This window comes from Lissotriton helveticus, chromosome 1_1 (assembly GCF_964261635.1).
Source record: "Lissotriton helveticus chromosome 1_1, aLisHel1.1, whole genome shotgun sequence".
Lineage (NCBI taxonomy): Eukaryota > Metazoa > Chordata > Amphibia > Caudata > Salamandridae > Lissotriton > Lissotriton helveticus.
The window spans coordinates 1,727,502,605-1,727,521,840 of NC_136057.1; positions in this window are offsets into that span (position 1 = coordinate 1,727,502,605).

The following is a 19,236-nucleotide window of genomic DNA, read 5'->3' on the forward strand; positions in this document are numbered from 1 at the left end:
AGTGCAAGCTTCCATTACACAGAAGACCTACTGCATGGGCAGCAGTGCAAGCTTTCATTGCACAGAAGTGGTACTGCATGACAGGAGTGCAAGCTTCCATTACACAGAAGTGGTGCTGTATGGGAGGAGTCCAAGCTTCCATTGCACAGAAGTGGTGCTGCATGACAGGAGTGCAACCTTCCATTGCACATAAGTGCTACTGCATGACAGGAGTGCAAGCTTCCATTACACAGAAGTGGTGCTGTATGGGAGGAGTGCAAGCTTCCATTGCACAGAAGTGGTACTGCATGACAGGAGTGCAAGGTTCCATTACACAGAAGTGCTACTGCATGACAGGAGTGCAAGCTTCCATTGCACAGAAGTGGTACTGCATGACAGGAGTGCAAGGGTCCATTACACAGAAATGCTACTGCATGACATGAGTGCAAGCTTCCATTACACAGAAGTGCTACTGCATGGGAAGAGTGCAAGGTTCCTATACACAGAAGTTCTGCGGCATGGCAGGACTGCAAGTTTCTATTACACAGAAGTGTGAATACATGGCAAAAGTGAAAGTTTCCAATATGCAATGGCAGAAGTGCAAACTTACATTACACAGAAGTGTTACCCAGTGCCGGGTAGTACGAAATGGGGTGGCGGGTCACTGAGGTGAAAAAAAACATTTCACTTACCTCTGCACGGCAGCTGTCTCTCCTCCGCTTCTCTTCCTGGAAGCAGGAAGAACACAGGTTCCCCAAGCCAATTTCGATGCTGATGTCACTAGCATGACAGCAGCATCGGGATTGGTCTGCATGGTCAAGTTCGGTGCTCAGACAGGGAGTGGGAGCCCGTGCATGTTCTCCACCCAGGCTGTGCAATACAGCCCGGTGAAGAACATGCTAAGTGCACATTACTCTTTGGCTGACCCAAGAAGGCCGGCCAAACCATCAGGCGTCCTTAAGTGCACCAACCACTCGTCCCCCTGCTGGCTGGGATGACAGCCAAGCCCCACCCAAAACTGGCTTCAACATGGAAAAATAAAATGATAATAGCAAAGTGTTATTCTCATTTTGTTTTTCCTTTTTACGCACTGATGAAAAGCAGTGGGGCGACGCTCCTCCACCTTAGCTGAGCAGCCGTCGCTGGTGTTACCACATGGCAGGAGTGGCTTTTCGACTGAACCGGAGATGCACCCTTCCTCTCGCCACTAGTGCCTTGAGACCCTCACGGGTGAGTAGCGCGCTTTATAAACCCCCTGATTGATTGATTGATTGAGTGCAAACTTACATTACAGAGACGTGTTAATGCATGGCAGAAGTGAGAGCTTCCCCTCACACACATAGCCAGGTACAGTATGATTGGCTTGCATGCAAGTTTACCTACTAAACAATGCACAGGTACTAAACCTAATCTCAGCCTGGTAAGAATAATATACAATCACACAAAGAGCTGGTGTACAAAATGGACAGCACTAGTTACACAGGACAGGACAACAGAAACAAGAGCAGTGCATGCTCATGCACCCCCCCCCCCCTCACCACACAAAGAACAGGAACAGTATAGACACGGTACAGAAGGGGGTTGTGATGGAAGGAGCATCTGAACCAATCAAACACTCACACCCAGTCAACAGATCTGGGTTTAATCCATCAGCGTTCTTAGCCTCATGGGAACAGTCCAGCCCGAACAGTATAGACAGCAGTATTCCAAGCTTCCTTGTACAATCAGGACTGGTACTAATGGTGTTACAAAACCACACTGGTTCCATCCTGGTCTCTGCTTTGTGTGTGGAATCCCTTAGCGAGAGCCTGCATAACCCATATGGTAGGGGCAATCACTATGTCATTCGCCTGTATCCTTAACACCTTAGGAGCTTGTAAATATACCTCCCCAGTGCTGCGCTGTCCATTATCCAGTGCTGATTTGGACGTCCAACGGTCGCACGCAGCACTGGGGAGGTAGTGCCCGTGACGACCGTTGGCCGACGTCAGCACTTAAAGGGTTAAACTCCAAGCTTTGTGAAATCCACAGGCAAACTCTGTGCTCCATCAACCTGCATTTTCAACTACTTGCTCCTCTCACCAGCCGCGGCCCGTGCAGGTAAGAGCGGTGGGGCAGTGGGGCCGGGTGGGGAGGATTTTAACGGATGATGACGAGGGAAAATTAAATAAATAAATAATTTTCTCTCGTCGCGTGTCCAAATCCCCCTCCCCCCCACCACCCGGCCCCAACGCTCTAACCTGCACAGGCCGCGGATGCCACTCATGTAAGGTTCCGCTGTTATATGAATCCACAGAGCCTTGCACTGGAGTTCCTTGTGCAGGTTTAGTGCATGTATATGCAGTGAAGGAGTAGCGCATGTGTGGTAGTAGGTCTGTGTGTGGGATATGAGTCTGAGTACTGGGACAAGTGGTAATCCATTTTGGATACCATTTTTTTAGTATGGCACAAGATGGAAGATGCAGTCAGTTTCCCTAGACAGTGGAAGAAAGCCTGCCTTCCTGTTGCTGGAGGTTGGAGAACCACACACTTAAGTGAGGAGGGTAGAGCTACGGCTACCCATAGAATTCTCGCTTGTAAAATACTTCTTATTACTTCTTACTGAACACTGCCAATTAGCAGATGTGTGGGATGAGTGGTGGGACCGAAGTTTCTGTTGTTCAAGGTGATCACTGTTCTAGGCAGCGCCTACACTTTTGTCTGTTCCCGACTACTGCTTCATGAAGGGTGATGACAGCCAAGTGCAGAGATCTCACACTCCATAATGGCCTTGTTTTGCATACTCCTGCTTGGAGCCAGCCCTATGGCTGCCTGCTGTCAGAGCCATCACCTTACACGTAGGCTGTGTTTGGAGAGGCGACCTGAAAGGGATAGTTGACTGGTTCTGAAACCTTAGACAGTGGATCCACATCCGCTGCCTAGAAAACATGCATAAAAGCGTGATCCAAACCACCCCACTTTGTCCAGCTCCAAGTTTTTCATGACCAAGGAAGTGAGTGCTCTGCAGTGTACTTGAAAGACTGCTGTGTGACCAGGTTGCGTGCTGCACAACAGCCGGATTCCCAGAGGCAAGGAGATATGAACTGAAATTTACAACTTGCTGGACAAGTTAAGGGCCTGACTAGCTGCTAGAAGCCTGCCAGCCATCTCAGAGAGGAAGGGAGAGTGCCTGGCCCTGCAGTATGAGAGTCTGTTGAGGAAGAGAAGTCCACAATATTCTGTGGTGTAGGGCGCTGAAGAAGTAGCTGAATGCTGACAGTGATCAAAGCAGGCCCTAACCCAAAGACTGCAACCCCCCGGTCTCAACTTGCGGCTCCTAAACTGCAAAAAAAAGCTTAAACAAAGTCTTCATCATGCTGCCCAGTGTCCCTGCCATTAACCCAAAGGTCCCGAGCTACCACCTGAGGGGCTTATGTGATAGAAGTTGCCACTTCTGCATGGAAGCCGCAAGTGCCAAAGATGAGCACCGCCTCCATCAGGCTGAATATTGAAACTGCCAAAAACAACCTCCCACATGCATCGGCCAGTGGTCATGAGTGCTGAAGATGAGCATCCGCCTTGGGCTACATCTGCTGAAGAGGAACGCCCACCTGTGTTGGGCAGGAAACTGTGACTGCTGACAATCCCGCCAACCATTCTGCTCAGTGCTCATGGTCCTGTCCATGGTCTACCATACCAGCTGCACAAACTGAAAGACTGCTTAACCAAAGCAGAGGAGAACAGTTGCTAATACAAGCTCTAATCTTTGCCAATACAAACTTGGGTCAAAGACTATTGAACTGACCTACAAGCCAATCTTTAGGGTCATGGCTAATGATCTTCACCTGTGCCTAACCTGTGCCTGTACAAATATCGTTGCCAGAGTCGCCCAACAGAGAAAGGGGGAGGCAGCTGGAAATGTAGGTGATATGCACATTGCACATTTCATTAGCTCCTATAAGGGGTATACACCTCTGTTCTTAAATAGCATTTGGAATGTGAGTATTTAATTTTGCTGTGTAAAAAATACCTTCTTTTTAACAAAGGATATCTCTGAGAAGCTTTTGACTGCTTGCTGCCACTATTCAATGAGTCAAGTGTGGAAAGGGTTGTACCTGGCCCAGTTTGCACAGCCATTGTAGGACGGAGCTGAGGACACCAGTGGCAAATTAGATCAATCACCACAGCTGGGGGCTTAGTGGCGGGGTCTAACACAACTATTTCTGCTGTTTTGGGGCACTGTAAATAACACGTTCTACTAATGCTTCTGGTTGTACATGATGGAGCAAGGTGGAAAACAACATTTTTGTATACCCCTTGTAAAGTTAACTCTCCATAACAGTGACAAGTACTAAACGTGTGGTTTTTCAAACTAACCAACCTAGAGTAAATTGCATACACAAATACACGTGGGATACTAATTTGCATGTTTTCGCAGAAGCAATAATCTACTAATTTGTCAAATATTATGTCATAAAATGTACGCATATATTATAATCTAAAAAGAAAATGCATGAATGTGCTTCTGTCTGTTTACTTGTGGCATAAATCATGAAGACTGGTACGTCAAATTACGCATAAATATTGCTTAAAGCTAGGTAAATACTAACTGGGTTATCATTAGAAGGGGGAGGTAAACAGAAAGAGCTTCATTTCATAAACTTACATCTATTTGTGTTTTTTCCGTGACAGTTCCTAAATTGAGGCCTAAGCGAGCACATGACAAAGAAAAAATGGAGTCTGATTGAAATTCCGAGATGGTAAAAAAGGGTATAAAAAAGGACGTTTGGGACATTGAAAAAAGCTCGCTTTTCGATTTGATTTATTTTTGCACCCCGAGATGCTGTCGGTCTGCACAATTTTTCATTGAGGCGCAGGGACTTTGAACATTTTCTCGACTTTAAATTTTGAGTGGTTGCGAAGTCCAGAGAAGGAGAGAGAGGCAGAGAGGTTTTCGTTTGGGATTATTACATTCTGTACTGATGTCTTCTCTTCTTCATTTGGGTAATATTTCACAGTCTTATTTCCTTTTGCTGTCATTGCTAATAAATGAATGTTATTGAAAATGTAACCTTTTCTTCCAGGATTTTTTTGCAAAACTGAATTATTTTTTAGACTTTTAAACGTAAAGATTATGCTAGGTGAATAAAAATTTTTGAGAATAAAAATTAAATAAATGAAGAATTAAGCTGGACTTGACACTTCCTTCCGTCAACTTTTACTAGCAGATCCAAATTAATCAGGAGTAGTGGGTTGATATTGTTTCCCTTACTTTAGTGAAAACCATGGTATTTAGAAATAAAAACTGCAGTTGTAAACAATGTATAAAGTTTGGTTCAGGAACTCCACTTTAGCACCGCGACTCCATTTTGCACCAATACTGAATCCTCGAGACAGAATAATTGTGTGTGAATGTTAGGTTGAAAGGACGGGCCCAGTTGAAAGAACTTGTAAGTAATTCCGTGGGTTTACAGGTGGTGGTTTATGAAGAATTTTTGGAGCCGCGCTGTGCCGGTAATACTTGGTAGCAGAGCATTGGTTGCTATAGGTTGACTAGGATATGTGATGTGTAGAGTAGAGTATATAGAATCATGATGTACAGAATTTTTTGGGACTAACAATCTATTAAGTTCATATTACGTTATATGTAGTCTAAAAGAGGCTTCCAGATAGTGTGGGAAGCTGGTCACTCTGTCTTAAGGCAGAGTAAGTGTGGCAAGTGAAGTCACACATCGCATAGTCTGTTTCAAAGTGGTGACATCGTCGTATGTTACAAGTTAGGGACTTTTACGTGTGAAAGTTGGTGAATGTATAGTGAGGGCAACCTGTGAAATCATTATTAAGAATCCTGCATAAAACTCTACCCGGAGAGAGTAATAAAGTTTAACCTAAGCTTGAGAAGAAGGGTAAGGTAGAGGGAAGTGCTACTTTAACGGCAAAAGTAAAAATTCTGTGGTAGAGAAGAGATAAGCGCTGTCTACTGGAAATACAGAATTCTTGTGTGATTGAAAAACTATCACTTTGGTTTTAGCGAAACAGACCAATGGAGTTGTTTTGTGTAGTTACTAACTGACTTTGCTGTATAAAAGTGTAAATACAGAGTACCGATAAATTTTGTAAAGGAGGGGTCAGCAGAAGCTGCAGAAACCGGAGCAAAGCTGACATCAAGAGTGTCGCGCAGGGATTGGTCCGCGTGACCAAGACAGAATAAGGGCTGATTGGTGCATCAGTAAAAGCAGCAAAGTAATTGGTTGAGCACTACTGAAATTTATCTTGTTCTAATTGGGGCATTAGTGTGAACCGCGCTGCGATAGGCTGGTGTTGTGAAGCAGTTTACGGAAGAATACGCAGACTTTTGAAAATCAGGAGATTAATAACAAAAATGGATTTCTGTTATGGAATGGAGAAAGAGAAACCTTCATGGTTCCAGAAATTGAAAAATGCTTTCAAAAAGGACAAAGCAATTGAAACTAGAGAGGGAAAAGTAATTCCTCCGCCGAGAACGCTAGAATCACATATGATGACAAAATATGGCTATCATACATGTATATGGTTAGAAAATTGGGCGAGATACACTAAAAATGATGGTGCATTAGCTTTTCCTGAAGAAGGTTCTTTTAGTCTAGCGATACTAAGAAATCTGAGAGACAGAATGACGAAGCTTGAACCGAGACCTAGACCAACAAAGTTTGAAGCCTTGGCTGAGTGGGAAGATGAAATGCATCATCTAGAGCAAGAAAGGTTTGGAGATTACTTAGGACCCAAGAATAGAGGTCGTAGATTTTGGAGAGAAACACATGAGACAAGAATGCGAAGATGGATAGATGCAATCATGTGTGATGGAATGTATCCGGTTAGGTTGGTAGATGAGGAGAGAGGGCGAAAATGTACAGAAGAGAACTAATATAGAAACCGGAAAAAGAAGTTATGATGATTGTGGATCTGAGGATACAGCATTGGAAGAAATCTTAAATAGGAGACCTCCGCCCTACCAAGCAAACTCTATGTGTACAACTCCAAGTGCACCACAGTTAGAGGATAGACTATCAGAAACCCCAAAACGATTCTCAAATTTTAGAGATCTCCCAGAGAGAGTAGAAATGAGATATGAACCGAATGTTCCATCAGCTGGAACAAGATATACGGAACACCTAAACAGGGAAGTGAAATGGAGAGTATGGGAAATAGAGTAGAGCAACAAGTTGAAGCACAACAAAGTACTGCTGAATATATACGTTCAACAAATTAAGTAGCTGAAAAGATACAGGAGCTTTCTAAAAATATAGAAGCTGTAACTGTAACGGTAACAATAGGGCAAGTAATTCCAGTGTTTGAGAACCAGAAAATAAAAGAGCCATCTTTAACCATTCCTTTGAATCAGAGTTCACAAAAAGTAAAAGAAAAGGTTTATACAGATTTGTCAGGAATTAAATGTATTAACCAAATGACACCGCCAGATTTGACTTTTAATCAGAGTCTTCTGTACAAATTCCCATCAGGAGCAGAATCAGATTCTGTAACTCCTGAGAAAAGTGTAGAGAAAATCGATTTAACGCAAACTCCGGTAGGACCAACTGAGCAAAAATTAAGTGACAGGATAAAGACATTAAAATTAAATGAGACTGAGTCAAAATCGTTAGATGTAGCCAGAATAAAGGTTGATAAGGAAGAACTAATAACAATTGGTACAGATAGATTGAAAAATTACCAGGATGATGGGATCACATTTATGTGTAAAAGTATTACATGGAAAAAAAAAGTATGCATGAAAGGTTCGAAAGTTTAGCAAATGAAATGGATGTGGATTTTACAAAGTACAAAATTTTGCAGAAACCGTATAGAGTGGATTTTACTGACAAAGATATAGAAAACATGAATACAGCAGGAAGAATCACTCAGATAAAAGAATTCATTGTGTTATTGAGAAAATGGGGAGACATGGATAAATGGAAAATTATTTGGTCAAAGAAAAGAGAGGAAAGCAGTGATACATCTCTTACTAGCATTCCCAGTAAGAGAAAAGGAAGAACTGGTAAAATAATTTCCTATGAGAGAAATACCTGGGGAGGATATGTACATGTACCTTGGAGCAGACAAGATATTTTATCATTCACAAATGATTTCCCCAGATTGAGAGAGAAACCAGTGGAGTGGTATAGACAAGTAGATCGATTTGTGAAAGTTTCAAAAGTCTTGTGGGAAGATTTAGATGGGTTATTTGACATAGTAGTACCAGCAGATTTATGGTCAGAATGTAAGATTACAGTGGATTGGCCAAAAGAAAAATATCCATGAGATAAAGTGACAGGTGCTCTTGGACCTGAAGTGATGCGGAAATACGATCAAGTAATCGTGTTTTTGAAAAATAAAATTCCACCAAAAGAGACAGATTGGGTAAAAATAGACAGGGCAATACAAGAGGCTAAAGAGTCAGTTCATGCATTCTTTGAAAGACTGCTATTGGTATTTAAACAGTACAGTGGTTATGAGGAATTAAATGAAAAGGATATGAGTCATTTTGTATATCGTTTTGTGTTTGGACTAAGACTAGAAATAGGGGACATGATTAAGCATAATTTAATGGGATGGCAGTCGTGTTCAGTGGACGAGGTCCTGAGACATGCAAAATATTGTAGTGATGAAAGTGAAGTTAAACAAAGCAAACTCAAGGAGAAAGCGATGTGGGCACAGGTAAAGGTTGCTGAACATCAAGCAGCTCAGCTAGAAAATAAAAATGAAGAAGGACATCAAAATAGAGTAAAAAGGAATCATAGCAAACCAAAGTTGACGGGAAATATAGAGGAATTGAATAAGAAATATCCATGTCATAATTGCGGCAGGTTGGGGCATTGGAAGAAAGAGTGCAAGTATCCGCCAAAAGTTAATTCGGATAATACATCATTGAATCCACAGGTGCAGAGTGAGATAATTCAGCAACCATCGCCACTGCAGCAGGTAGTTAATCCACAGTGTCAGGTGCCACAACCTCCTCTTCCTCACAATGTAAACCTACAGAGATACAGTACAGAGACAGGATTCTGCGCAGGAGACCACGTAAAAAGAAATAATAGAGTCCACAGTATTGGCTGAGAGCGGACGGGAGTGAGTCCGATGATAGTTTCTGACGATGCCTGACAGAGGGAGAAGAGTGCATGCTTGGAGCTACTCTGGAGGTAGATCAGTCTGGTCCATATGTGATAAAAGTGAATGATGTAGATATAACTTTCCTAGTGGACGCAGGTGCTACCGGTTCTACTGTTAGATCAGTGGAAATTCAAAATCTTCCTCTCTCGGGTGAACATATACAAGTGGTAGGTGTAGCAAATCAGCAGCTCAAAACGTCTTTAACAAAACGGATTGAGATTGAAATTGGAAATTTCAAAGACATGCATCGATTTGTTGTGTGTGATAGCAGTCCTGTAAATCTCCTCGGAAGGGATATATTGTGCAAGATGAACTGTGCCATTTATTGTTCACCAGATGGCATAGAACTCCAGACTCTGGATGAGGATAGTCTGTATAAAATGACAATGACACTAACTGAGGCAGAAAAGAATACAATGTTTCCTGTGTTTGAACGAGAAAGAATACCAGAGGAGCTGAAAGAGGTAGTTAAAGATCATGTGTGGAATTTTACAGGAGAGGATATTGGGTTGATGATAAATATAGATCCCGTAAAGGTTTCTGTGAAAGAAGGAGTAAGTTACCCTAATATTCCTCAATACAAGGGGCGCTAGGTGGCGCCAGACCAAGATGGCCGCACTGATGTGAGGCTCCCGACCGACTGAGCGTTTCATCACATCCTACAGTGATCCTGTTGTCTCTCCTCCGCTGCTACTAAGCCCCATTGCCTGCCTCTCGTTGTGCTGATTCCGGAGATACCTGACTTGCCCTGACCAACTGCTCCTGGTCGTGACTGGCGGCCTGTTTTGGCCTGGGCGGCTCCTGGTGCTTTTGTTGCTGCCCTCCGTGTCGGCCTCCCTCGGTCAGGACAGACCGGTGCTTTGAGGCCTGGTCTACGAGGCCTAAGATCGATCCTGTGGAGGAGCGCTGGCCTGCTGACGGCGTTGGACTGCCTCCGTGGTCTGGGGGGGGGGCTCCGACCCTTGCAGGTGAGAGCTACCCGCTTCCTTTGGTCCCCGCTTGGCGTGGCCTGCCTACCCCCCCCCACTTATCCCCCTCTGCGGCCTGTACTGGTCTCTGCAGCGCTGCGCTGCTTCTTTGGCACCTGGATCCTCCGCCATTTGGTCATACCTCCTGCGGGGCTGGGGCGGCCCGGAGCAACTACTCTGCCATAGCGGTCTATTCGCCCCCCCCCCCAGGGGGCACAGTCTGCCTGCACCTGATGCTCCTGTGCCTTTCCCGCTTACCTCCGTAGGGGCGGGTCTGGCTGCCTGCTCCCTCCCGACCGGACCGCGGTGCTGCTGCTGCGATCCTCCGGAGCGGCTCCCCCTCTGCGGAGACAGCCTGGGGCCCTGTGGTGCTGCCGGCGCGGCTCTAGTCTTCATCCTGCGGCGGAGCATCGGGCGGCGGGTTAATAGCGACTGCCTCGGACGTCTGGGGAGGCACCATTCCAGTGCGTGAGAATTGCCGCTGCCTGCCCGGCCTGCCCGGCCTGCCCCTCCGCTCTCCTGCCGGCCTGGCTGGACCCTACATCGTTCTGCTGCGCTTGTGGCGCTCGTACCCATCCTGCAAGGGCGGCCTCTTCGCTCTTCTCCTGGGGCGCTGTCTGTCTGCTCCTGCTGCCTGGTGCGCCCGTCCCCAGGCCGGATTTCCCACGCTGCCTGTGCGATCCTACTGGGCAACTCTGGACTCTCCTGCTCTACATACCCTGGAGCAGCTCCTCCCTACTTTCCTGCCTTGCCACACCTGCTGCTCTTCAGAGGGGCCAACAGAACCTACAGCCTTGTTTACAACCCAGTGCCCTGCTCTCTCTACCTCCCCCCCCCCCCCCCTGCGGCTGCACTAACTATTGCCTTACTGCCTGAATACTCATCTTTGGAACCAGCGCACTGGATTTATTTGCTGGACTGGCCACCTGAACTGGGACATTGCGTGGGACGTCGGTCCGCGGTGCCGCCAGCCCATTGGTGCTGAACTCCTCACCGCCTTCCTGTGGCGGTATCCTCCTGTGGCCTCCTCGCACGTCGCCTCTCCTCTGCTAGCGAACTCTTGGCCGGTGGGGCACTGTCTGCGCTTCCGCCCCGTTCCTCCTTGCGACCTGGCGTCCGTCTCCCCATCATCAACGCGGGCGCCCAGAGGTGTCATGGGTCGTAACGACGCCAGGCAGTCCAAGATACCTTTTGAATCCAAAAAGACTCCCAAATCAATTCCGGAGCCTGAAGGGGGTCCGACCTCCCAGGAGCCTCCGGATGAAGACTGGAAGATGCTGTTGCTGGGTCTGAAGCAGAGCCTCTCCACGATCGATGCCAAGATTGACAACATCAACACTCGCATGGACAGCGTCGTCTCTAAACTTGAGCAGCACGACACCCGCATTAAGGAAACGGAGGATAGAATTTCCGTCCTTGAGGATGGCGCCACCTCAACAAGTAAACAGGTCACTCAAATGGATAGGCTGCTTAAACTCATCGCTGACAAGAACGAGGACTTGGAAGCGCGGTCTCGGCGCAATAATGTCCGTATCCTGGGCATTGCCGAAACCACCAACACAGGTAAAATGGAGACCTTCGTGGAGAACATGCTCGTTGAACTCTTCGGTGGGGATTCCTTCTCGTCACATTTCATTGTTGAGCGGGCCCACAGATCCCTGGCAGCTCGCCCGCCTCCTGGAGCAACTCCGCGCCCCATCATAGTGCGCTTCCTGAATTATAGGGACAGAGACTCTGTGTTGCGTCGTGCGAGGGAGGTGGGAACTGTGAACTACTGCAACACCACCCTGTCCTTCTTCCCGGATTTCACCTCCACTGTTCAGGAAGCGAGACGTAAATACGCAACGGTTAAAAAGAAACTCCAGGCGCAGGAGATTCCCTATGCTATGCTCTACCCCGCCAGATTGAAAGTGACTTTCCGAGGTAAAACTCATCTCTTTCAAAATCCCCATCAGGTAGAGGACTTCCTTAAGAGCTGCAGGGCGGAGCGGAATGATGATGGTGCTGCACTGAGCAGATCTAGGTCACGATCACCGCTGTCACAACAGGACTGAGAGACACTGAGATGGTATGGTCCTCCTTTTCTGTCATGACATTGGCGCGCTATATTGGTCTGGACACACTAGGTTTAGTGTGCTGTGTCTTGTTGTTAGCTCCACTCGGGGCAGAACTGATTGAGACTCCCATATGCGCTCGGTCACCCACCTCCGCCCCACGTTAGACGACAGGTTCCCTGTGGTTAGTGGGTGTAAGTAAGGAGGTGGTTCGGTACGTCTGGGGCCCCTAGTTCTGGCCCCCCTATGGGCGAACCCCTGAGACCCTCCTCCCTCCTGGGAGGTGGTATTTGTGTTCTACTCTGTTTAGGGAGTACTTGGTATGAGTTTTGGGGAACCGGGTGGGGGTTGAATTCCCGGCCAGTTGGGGTTGCCGGTGTGGGTGGGAATGGGTTTTGTTCCACTACTAATGACCTAGTCATTTTGGATTTGTTGTCCCTAGTTGGCACGAGGGGGGGTTGCCTGCGTGAAGTGTGTGCTATGTTCAAAGTTGAAAATGCTTTGGTCCTAAGCTGTGTGATTTTATGCTACAAGATGATGCATCTGTATGAATGGGTGACGTAGAGTCTGAGCCGCCTGTGCTTCAATTCCAGCTGGTGTCATGGAATGTTAGGGGACTGAATAACCCCAGAAAGAAGAGACAAATCTTGGGATATCTGGACAGACAGGAGGTCTCAATTGCTATGCTCCAAGAAACACATCTGTTGTCTGATAACACCTCTTACTTTGCATCTCGTTGGGCTTCCTGCAGGGTTTTTTCCTCCTACTCTAACTACGCCAGGGGTGTTACGATCTTGGTCAGGCGGGGGTTGAGGTTTGTTCCTGCGGGGACGGAGGCGGACCCCGGGGGGAGATACTGCATGGTCTGGGGGACTCTACACTCCCATTCGGTCCTTTTTGCCTGCTACTATGGCCCCAATGTCGATGACACCTCATCGCTGCTCACATTATGGGGTAAAATTCAGACCCTGGGTATAGGTCATGTGATACTAGGCGGCGACTTTAATGCCGTCGTCAGGCCATGCATGGACCGTTCTCACCCACAGCCGGCGCACTACTCTCATACTCAGCGCGCCCTCTCTTCCTTGCTTACAGATCACTCCCTCATTGATTCTTGGCGGCACCTACACCCCTCCCTTAAGCAGGGCACTCACCACTCGGCAATACACTCCACATGGGCGCGGCTAGACTATGTGTTCTTGTCGTCGGGCCTTTCCCCCTGGCTGATCAGGGCCACACACCTCTCAAGGACGTTCTCCGACCATTCCCCGGTCCTCATTTCACTGCGCATACCCCTTGAGACCTCCCCGTATCTCAGCTGGCGCCTCAACCCCTCACATCTTACTGATTCCGCTTTCAGGGCTGACCTTGAACAAGACATTCAAGATTTTTTCGACCGGAATGTAGGGTCGGTATCTGACCTCACTGTGGTGTGGGAGGCCTTCAAAGTCACTGTCCGTGGGTGGTGTATCTCTAAAGGAGGTGGTGTACTCAAATCCTTACGGGGGGAACTTCGCAAACTCGAATCCGAATTGCGGGAGCTTGAGCGCACTGGTGCGAGCGAGTCCCGAGGCCACTCTTCTAATGCTCTTCTTCGTGAAAAACTGAACGAATATACCGAGGCGGCGGACAGGGAGTGCAAATTCCTCGGCAAGCAACATACGGCGCGGGTCTTTGGGGAGGGAGATAGGCCCGGTAGGGCGCTTGCCTCTGCTGTGCGCCCCCCTAGGTACAATGGCTATGTCTCCACTCTGTTGGATGAGCATCGAACTCCGCAACGAGACCTGCCTGAGCAACTCCGCATTCTTACCAAACATTATTCCTCTCTCTACACCTCTCATAGGTCGGTTCCTATTGACCTGAGTCCCTACCTAGATGATACTGCTATAGCCTAGCTTGGCCCTTCCCAACAAAAATTCCTACACCACATACTCGAAGTGGACGAAATCAAGGACGCCATTATGTCCATGAAGTCGGGCAAATCGCCGGGTTCCGACGGCCTGCCGGTCGATTTCTACAAAGCATATATTCATATCCTTGCCCCTATACTCCAAAAGGTGTATTATGCCTCCCTTGAGGGTGGCCTTTTGCCCGCGTCCATGCGTGAAGCACTCATCACTTCCCTATTGAAGCCAGGCAAGCCTCCAGAACACTGCGACTCCTATAGGCCCCTCTCGCTACTTAATACGGATGTCAAAATCCTAGCGAAGGTACTATCATCCCGCCTCAACCTGCTAATGGAGCGCCTGGTCCTTCCTGACCAGGCGGGTTTTGTTCCCAATAGGTCGACCTCCCATAATTTACGCACCCTTCAGGCCGTCCTACAAGACATCAACCCCAGATGCGAGGCTGCGGCGGTATTTCTTGACGCCACCAAGGCGTTCGACTCTCTTGAGTGGGATTACCTTTTTGCCCTCCTTGAACGCATGGGGATCCCTTACAGCTTCCTCGACTGGATTAAGTTGCTTTACGGTGAGCCGCGTGCTTCTGTCCTCCTCAATGGAGCACGATCTGCCTTCTTTCCCATCCATAGAGGCACCAGACAAGGTTGCCCCCTTTCCCCCGTCCTCTTCGCGATAGCCATTGAGCCACTTGCTGCCAAACTTCGACAGCATCATAACCACCGCTCTCTGATATACCCGGAACGGCAGCTCCTAGTCGCACTATATGCAGATGACATCACCCTCTATATTGACAAGCCACGTGACAACCTTAACCCCCTGCTACGGGAAATAACTAAGTTCGGTGCCATCTCGGGAGTTCAGATTAACTGGTCGAAGTCTGCCCTCTTCCCCTTAACTGATAAGACCACACAATTCCCTCTGGACTATCCTCTGATATGGGAATCCGAGGAACTCAAGTACCTCGGTGTAGTGGTCTCACGTAATCGCGAGGCCCTCATTAGGGCTAACTATGGCACTGCCCTGGACAAAATCACAGACAACATTACTAAATGGATCCATCTCCCACTCTCGATGGCAGGACGCATTTCCCTTATAAAAATGGTTGTCCTTCCTAAGTTGCTCTACCTATTCATCAATATACCATATAGCCCAGGCTCCCACTTCTTTCGTGCCCTTGATTCCCAACTGTCGAGACTGATATGGGGGGGCAAACAGGCTAGGATCAGTTTAAAGACGCTGAAGTTACCTTATCACCAAGGTGGGTTTGATGTTCCTGACTTTCGAAGGTACTATGACTGTGCCCAGGCTCACTTCGTGGCATACTGGCTACATCCCCCTCCCTTTATGGCCCATCTAGCGGTGGAGGATGGTTATATGCGTCCCGTTCAACCATCAGGTTACCTTTATACCGACTCGAGCGCGACGGACCGGGACCCTACTACAGTGGACTGCACTGTCCAGGCTTGGCGTCGTATTGCGGCTCATATGGAGGTTACCTTTCTATACTCACCATGCATGCCTCTAGCTCACGACCCCAGACTGAGCATAGCCGGGGAGGAGATAGGGCGCAAGTTCCTCAAGAGGCTGGCGATTCATACCTGGGGGGATCTCTTCCTCCAAGGGCAGTTCCGCTCCTCGGCGCAGTTTTTCGGGGAAACCCCCCCCACTGTAATGGACACCTTCCTTTATGTCCGTTTAAGGCAGAATGTCAAAGCAGTCCTCCCGAACTTTCCTGAAGAGCCGGAAACCCTCCCCCCCTTACATTCGCTTTTACAAACCGAAATCCCTAAGCACGTGGTATCCATGCTTTATAAACATGCTCAGCCTGCCCCATCGCCTCCCCCGCTCAAGGCCCGCAGCGAGTGGGACAGGGACCTTGACGCACCGCTCTCTGACGACCAGTGGGAGGAAAGCTGCACACACACTACCGCAGTGACCGGGAATACCCGCTTGCGCTTAATCCACTTTAAATTCTTGCACCGCACTTATTTCACTCCTTCCAAACTGTTCCGTCTTGGCCTCCGAAATAACGACCGTTGCCTCCGCTGCGGAGCGGAAGGGGCTGACTTCTTCCACCTGGCGTGGACCTGCCCTGCAGTGGCGGTATATTGGCGGGCCATTTTCAGAGCTTTATCTGATATGGTGGGGATCGGTATGGAGCCCTGTCCAAAAACTGCCTTGCTAGGGCACGCGGTCCCGGCACTGAAGACACACAGAACATTTTTTGCACTAGGACTTCTGTTGGCTAAACGCCAGGTAGCCTGTAGATGGGGCAGAGGACGAGCTCCCAAATTCAAGCTCTGGCTCCATACGATGTCTACCTGGCAAGATCACCTGCATAACTATTCTGAACTCTTACCGCACAAATCACGCCCCAAGGATATATGGGGGCCCCTCACTGCCTATCTGCTCCGTCACCAGAGCGAAGACCCACCTGATACTTGAAGTGCTCTTCCCCTTTCCCCTGTCCCTGGCCTGCTCCTTGCCCCTACCGTACTCCTCCTGCACCGCCCTCTCCCCTGCTTACCTACTTCCTGGGAGTGCGCTCCGGAGTCCGTGCCTGCCTGTTCTCTGTGCCTTGTCCCGTTCCCCCCCCCCTCCTTGTCACATGGTACTCCTATGCCTCTTCTTCATAGATAGTCCTCCTATACTCAAAGCCCAGCTCCGCAGCCTGCCTCTACTAATGCGGCGCCCTGTTACTCGCGACACCACCATGTTACACGTAGCGTTACACACATGACCTTGGCAATCTACTGACCTCGCAGACTTAGAGATGTGATGTCCCCCCCCCCCTCACCCCCCCTTGCCCCGTCTCCTCCCCCCCCTCCTCCTCTCTTCCCCTCCTATCCCGTGTTAGCCAATAGCATCCCCAGGGTGAAGACCACACTTATTCTGGCGGAGATCACCTCTGTACTATTTTCTGTATTCTGTGGTACTCCACTCCTACATCCTCTGATCCACATACAAGGTATGGTGGTACATAACGGGTGGGATTGTTCCCAGTTCTATGTTTTTTGGGGGGGAAAATTTCAAAAGAAGCCTCATTTGCACTCTCCTTGTATACGGTCTGCCTTCTCCTACTGCTATGCACTATGCTCTATCTGACTGTGCTACATTTCTCACGCGGCCGGCCCTGAAGGGTTGTAGGCGACATGCTGTGTCTAATCATCCTGCCGTGTTGTGCTCAGTATGTGCCTACCTTTACCCTCCCTCCCCATATCTTTACGAGGCTGCCAGCCTGAAATCTCAGGTTGTAGGCGGAGGCTGTGTGTAGTGTGTACTGATTTAACATCTAATAAAGGCTTAAAAAAAAAAAAAAAAAATATTCCTCAATACAAAACGACAGCTGAGATAATTGAGGGAATAACACCATTGATAGAGAAAATGATTGAGAAAGGAATTTTGAGAGAAATAGAAAGCAGTCCTTGTAATTTGCCGATAATGGGACTGAAAAAGCCAAATGGAACGTTTAGAATAGTACAGGACCCGAGAAAGGTAAACAAAATAGTTGTTCCATGTTGTCCGATTGTGCCAAATCCAGCAGTAATTTTATACCAAATTCCACATGATGCAGAATGGTACACAGTCATTGATTTATGTAATGCGTTCTTTACTGTTCCATTACACCCTGAAAGCCAGCCAATATTTGCATTCCAATTCAAAAATCGTATTTTAGCATGGTGTCGAATTCCTCAGGGGTATACTGAAAGTCCCTCAATCTTCAATCAACTATTAAAGAAGTCATTAGAAGATCTAAGTCTACCTGGAGAATCAGTTCTAGTTCAATAAATTGATGACCTGTTATTGGCATCAAAAACAAAAGAAGCATGTGTCACAGATACTGTTACCTTGTTAAATAATTTGGCAGATGAAGGACATAAAGTGTCACCATCAAAATTACAGTTTTGTCAAAAGGAAGTGCAATATTTGGGACACAAGATTGCAAAAGGAATTAGACAGGTTACACTAGAAAGAATCAAAATGATACAGGGAATAAACCGCCAAAAACACAGAGACAGGTGAGAATGTTCCTTGGAATGGTCGGATATTGTCGACAGTGGATTAGTGCATTCTCACTAATAGCAAAACCTTTACAAAGGTTGACAAAAGCAGATATAAAAGACCCAATAATTTTTAACAAGACAGAACTGGAAGCTTTTGAGCAGTTAAAAACGAGTCTATGTGAAGCACCGGCTCTAGGAATGACAGATTATGAAAAAGAGTTTGAGCTATATTGCAGTGAAAGGGAAGGATGTGCATTATCAGTCTTAATACAGAGACATGGAAAACTTAGAAAACCAATTGCATACTTTTCTGCTGTTTTGGATCCCGTTGCAAGGGCATTGCCGGGATGCTTAAAGGCAGTAGCTGCTACAAGCATGAGTATCGAAGGGGGGCGTGGCTAGCAGCCGGCGAGGATGGCCGCTACCTAAGGTGGCTCCTGACCCCCGCCCGACTATCCGTCACTTAGATCCGCACCCTGAGCTGGGATCCCCCTAAAACTCGGGGAGATCCCGTAGCAGACCCCAGTGCCTGCCCTGGTGCCGGCGTCGCCCCGGTAGCCACTGAGAAGCAGACGAAAAACGGCGAAGCAGCGGAGGTCCGGACGCGGACAAGATGGCGGCCGCGCCGAAGCCCTAGCTCCGGATATAGTTGTGCCCGCTGCCTTCGCCTACACCGGCGGCGGTGCTGAGGAGCCTACCCCCACACGTAGCACCGGAGCCCTGCGGGAGTGTTTCCCGACTGCCGACGACTGCAGGACCAGCCCCCTGCCCCGGGTGAGCCGCTGCGATTCCTCCTTCTTCGGGGATCGCCTACTGGACACCCCGGCTTCTGGGCCTAGGACGACTGCTGGCTCCGGGTGGCGGCTGCCCCCTATCTCCCGACTGGGCCCAGGCCTCCCATGCCCTACCTGCTGCAGAGATCATCCCTCTGGTGCCGTATCGGGGCCCGGCTGACCAGGGGCCTGCCCACCGATAGCTGCTGGACCGGCTCCCAGCCCCCGGTCACAAAAGTCGCGGCCCCTCCTCCTTGGGAGCCCGACTGCGCGACACCCCGGCTTCTGGGCCTCGAGCGGCTGCAGGCTCCTGGAGTCACTTGCAACCTGCCTTCTGACGGAGCTTCGGCCCGCTCCACCATACCTCTCATTGTGACCGGAGGGGCCACTGCAGAGTTGCGCTTCACGTCCAGGGCCTCATTGCGATCTCC